This window comes from Syngnathus scovelli, unplaced genomic scaffold (assembly GCF_024217435.2).
Source record: "Syngnathus scovelli strain Florida unplaced genomic scaffold, RoL_Ssco_1.2 HiC_scaffold_132, whole genome shotgun sequence".
In the NCBI taxonomy this organism is placed as follows: Eukaryota; Metazoa; Chordata; class Actinopteri; order Syngnathiformes; family Syngnathidae; genus Syngnathus; species Syngnathus scovelli.
The window spans coordinates 1-5,000 of NW_026061224.1; positions in this window are offsets into that span (position 1 = coordinate 1).

Genomic DNA, 5,000 nt, shown 5'->3' on the forward strand with positions numbered 1-5,000 from the left:
GCCTGAACGAGCGAAAATTCGGCCTCTTCCCCTGGAGGTCCTGTCAAGTTTAACGAATATTTTCTAAGTGCCATCGGCTCTTCCGCCGTAAGGTGTCCGACTCGGCCGGTTCCTCCGGTCGGCCTGAACAAGCGAAAATTCGGCCTCTTCCCCTGGAGGTCCTGTCAAGTTTAACGAATATTTTCTAAGTGCGAACGGCTCTTCCGCCGTAAGGTGTCCGACCCGGCCGGTTCCTCCGGTCGGCCCGAACGAGCGAAAATTCGGCCTCTTCCCCTGGAGGTCCTGTCAAGTTTAACGAATATTTTCTAAGTGCCATCGGCTCTTCCGCCGTAAGGTGTCCGTCTCGGCCGGTTCCTCCGGTCGGCCTGAACGAGCGAAAATTCGGCCTCTTCCCCTGGAGGTCCTGTCAAGTTTAACGAATATTTTCTAAGTGCCATCGGCTCTTCCGCCGTAAGGTGTCCGACTCGGCCGGTTCCTCCGGTCGGCCTGAACAAGCGAAAATTCGGCCTCTTCCCCTGGAGGTCCGTTCAAGTTTAACGAATATTTTCTAAGTGCCATCGGCTCTTCCGCCGTAAGGTGTCCGACTCGGCTGGTTCCCGATGTCGGCCAGAACAAGTGGAAACTCGGCCTCTTCCCCTGGAGGTCAGTTGAAGTTTAACGAATATTTTCAAAGTGCCAACGGCTGCTCCGCCGTAAAGCGTCCGACTCGGCTGGTTCCCGATGTCGGCCAGAACAAGTGAAAATTCGGCCTCTTCCCCTGGAGGTCCGTTCAAGATTAACGAATATTTTCTAAGTGCCAACGGCTGCTCCGCCGTAAAGCGTCCGACTCGGCTGGTTCCCGATGTCGGCCAGAACAAGTGAACATTCGGCCTCTTCCCCTGGAGGTCCGTTCAAGATTAACGAATATCTTCTAAGTGCCAACGGCTCTTGCGCCGAAAAGCGTCCGCCTGGGCTGGTTCCTGATGTCGGCCAGAACAAGTGAAAATTCGGCCTCTTCCCCTGGAGGTCCGTTCAAGATTAACGAATATTTTCTAAGTGCCAACGGCTCTTGCGCCGAAAAGCGTCCGCCTCGGCTGGTTCCCGCGGTCGGACACAAAATGTGTCAATTCGGCCTCTCTGAGGTACCAGGGGTGGGCTTTATGTACTTGGTCCCCCCACTTAGTGTACTCATCACTTTACCCCCCTTTCGCAAAATATAGTCGGCACGTATGTGCAGAACTGTTTATTTTCATTTTAAAAATTGTCTAAGTGCCAGCGGAAGCTGTCACACGAACTGTCCGAGCTACCACGGTGCCCATCCCGGGCAGTGACGGCAAAAGGCCGATGTGTGTTTATGGAAGTCTGAATAATTTCTAAGTGCCAACGGCTGCTCCGCCGTAAAGTGTCCGCCTCGGCTGGTTCCCTTGGTCGGCCAGAACAAGTGAAAATTCGGCCTCTTCCCCTGGAGGTCCGGAACATTTTGGCGAATATTTCCTAAGTGCCAACGGCTGCTCCGCCGTAAAGTGTCCGCCTCGGCCGGTTCACCCGGTCGGCCAGAACAAGTGAAAATTTGGCCTCTTCCCCTGGAGGTCCGGAACATTTTGGCGAATATTTCCTAAGTGCCAACGGCTGCTCCGCCGTAAAGTGTCCGACTCGGCTGGTTCCCGATGTCGGCCAGAACAAGTGAAAATTCGGCCTCTTCCCCTGGAGGTCCGTTCAAGATTAACGAATATTTCCTAAGTGCCAACGGCTGCTCCGCCGTAAAGCGTCCGACTCGGCTGGTTCCCGATGTCGGCCAGAACAAGTGAAAATTCGGCCTCTTCCCCTGGAGGTCCGTTCAAGATTAACGAATATTTCCTAAGTGCCAACGGCTGCTCCGCCGTAAAGCGTCCGACTCGGCTGGTTCCCGATGTCGGCCAGAACAAGTGAAAAATCGGCCTCTTCCCCTGGAAGTCCGGCCGAGTTAAGGCAAATATTTCCTAAGTGCCAACGGCTGCTCAGCCTTAAAGTGTCCGACTCGGCTGGTTCCCGATGTCGGCCAGAACAAGTGAAAATCCGGCCTCTTCCCCTGGAAGTCCGGCCGAGTTAAGGCAAATATTTCCTAAGTGCCAACGGCTGCTCAGCCTTAAAGTGTCCGACTCGGCTGGTTCCCGATGTCGGCCAGAACAAGTGAAAATCCGGCCTCTTCCCCTGGAAGTCCGGCCGAGTTAAGGCAAATATTTCCTAAGTGCCAACGGCTGCTCAGCCTTAAAGTGTCCGACTCGGCTGGTTCCCGATGTCGGCCAGAACAAGTGAAAATCCGGCCTCTTCCCCTGGAAGTCCGGCCGAGTTAAGGCAAATATTTCCTAAGTGCCAACGGCTGCTCAGCCGTAAAGTGTCCGACTCGGCTGGTTCCCGATGTCGGCCAGAACAAGTGAAAATCCGGCCTCTTCCCCTGGAAGTCCGGCCGAGTTAAGGCAAATATTTCCCAAGTGCCAACGGCTGTTCCGCCGTAAAGGGTCCGACTCGGCTGGTTCCCGATGTCGGCCAGAACAAGTGAAAATCCGGCCTCTTCCCCTGGAAGTCCGGCCGAGTTAAGGCAAATATTTCCTAAGTGCCAACGGCTGTTCCGCCGTAAAGGGTCCGACTCGGCTGGTTCCCGATGTCGGCCAGAACAAGTGAAAAATCGGCCTCTTCCCCTGGAAGTCCGGCCGAGTTCGGCGAATAGTTCCTAAGTGCCAACGGCTGCTCCGCCGTAAAGAGTCCGACTGGGCTGGTTCCCGATGTCGGCCAGAACAAGTGAAAATCCGGCCTCTTCCCCTGGAAGTCCGGCCGAGTTAAGGCAAATATTTCCTAAGTGCCAACGGCTGTTCCGCCGTAAAGGGTCCGACTCGGCTGGTTCCCGATGTCGTCCAGAACAAGTGAAAAATTGGCCTCTTCCCCTGGAAGTCCGGCCGAGTTCGGCGAATATTTCCCAAGTGCCAACGGCTGTTCCGCCGTAAAGAGTCCGACTCGGCTGGTTCCCGATGTCGGCCAGAACAAGTGAAAATTCGGCCTCTTCCCCTGGAGGTCCGTTCAAGTTTGGGGAATATTTTCTAAGTGCCAACGGCTGCTCCGCCTTAAAGCGTCCGACTCGGCTGGTTCCCGATGTCGGCCAGAACAAGTGAAAATCCGGCCTCTTCCCCTGGAAGTCCGGCCGAGTTAAGGCAAATATTTCCTAAGTGCCAACGGCTGCTCAGCCTTAAAGGGCCCGACTCGGCTGGTTCCCGATGTCGGCCAGAACAAGTGACAATTCGGCCTCTTCCCCTGGAGGTCTTTTCAAGTTTAACGAATATTTTCTAAGTGCCAACGGCTGCTCCGCCTTAAAGCGTCCGACTCGGCTGGTTCCCGATGTCGGCCAGAACAAGTGACAATTCGGCCTCTTCCCCTGGAGGTCCTTTCAAGTTTAACGAATATTTTCTAAGTGCCAACGGCTGCTCCGCCTTAAAGAGTCCGACTCGGCTGGTTCCCGATGTCGGCCAGAACAGGTGAAAATTCGGCCTCTTCCCCTGGAGGTCCGTTCAAGTTTGGCGAATATTTTCTAAGTGCCAACGGCTGCTCCGCCTTAAAGTGTCCGACTCGGCTGGTTCCCGATGTCGGGCAGAACAAGTGACAATTCGGCCTCTTCCCCTGGAAGTCCGGCCGAGTTTGGCGAATATTTTCTAAGTGCCAACGGCTGCTCCGCCGTAAAGAGTCCGACTCGGCTGGTTCCCGATGTCGGCCAGAAAAAGTGACAATTCGGCCTCTTCCCCTGGAGGTCCTTTGAAGTTTAGCGAATATTTTCTAAGTGCCAACGGCTCTTGCGCCGAAAAGCGTCCGCCTCGGCTGGTTCCCGCGGTCGGCCGTAATAGGCGAAAATTCGGCCTCTTCCCCTGGAGCGACCTCCAAATTTGGGCGAAATTTTTCTAAGTGCCTAAAGGTACCAGGGGTTTGGGTACCAGGGGTGCAGTACGAACTGGTCTTTTGTCAACCCATGTACTTTTTCTAGAGTACATGGGTTGGTCCCCCCACTTAGTGTACTCATCACTTTACCCCCCTTTCGCAAAATATAGTCAGAACGAGCATGGGGGACGCAATTGTTTTCCATGCAAATCAATTGGGCCTGGTCCGAGCGCTGGTAACGGCCGCCAGCAAGCGTCCCCTGCTCGGATAGCAGAACTGAAGAAGGCACGGCACTTCCAGAGAGAGAGAGAAAATTTTCTAAGTGCCACATTTCTCAAAAATTTTCAAAGTGCCACATCTCTCAAAAAATTTCTAAGTGCCACATCTCTCAAAAACTTTCTAAGTGCCACATCTCTGAAAAACTTTCTAAGTGCCACATCTCTGAAAAAACTTTCTAAGTGCCACGTCTCTGAAAAACTTTCTAAGTGCCACAGCACGGCTGTGAAATATTCAAAGTCCTACAGGCATTGGCAGAATGCGCGGACGGCCGTCTGCTCCCGGCGGCCGCCGCGAAGCTACTACCCCCTCCCGGGGACGGCTGTCTGCTCCCGGCAGCCGTCCTTACCCCCCTCCCCCGTTTGCACCGCCTGAAGTTAGACCCGCCTTGGTAGGGCCCCCACCGGCCCCGGCTCGCCGGCGTTGGGTGGACGGTTCCTGCCCACTTGCGGGTCCCGGTCGCTTGGCAACCGACCGGGGAGGACCAGCCGCCTCCTTAAACACAGGCTGGAAGGGAAATCCGATCAAGCTACGGAGGACCGGCCGCCTCCTTAAACACAGGCCGGAAGGGAAATCCGATCAAGCTACGGAGGACCGGTCGCCTCCCTAAACACAGGCCGGGCAAAAATCTGCGAATGGGCCCGTCAAGGGTAGTGGGTCATCCAAGGAGGGAGGTACCGGCCGCCTCCTTAAACACAGGCCGGGCAAAAATCTGCGAATGGCCCGTCAAGGGTAGAAGGTCATCCAAGGAGGGAGGTACCGGCCGCCTCCTTAAACACAGGCCGGGCAAAAATCTGCGAATGGCCCGTCAAGGGTAGAAGGTCATCCAAGGAGGGAGGTACCGG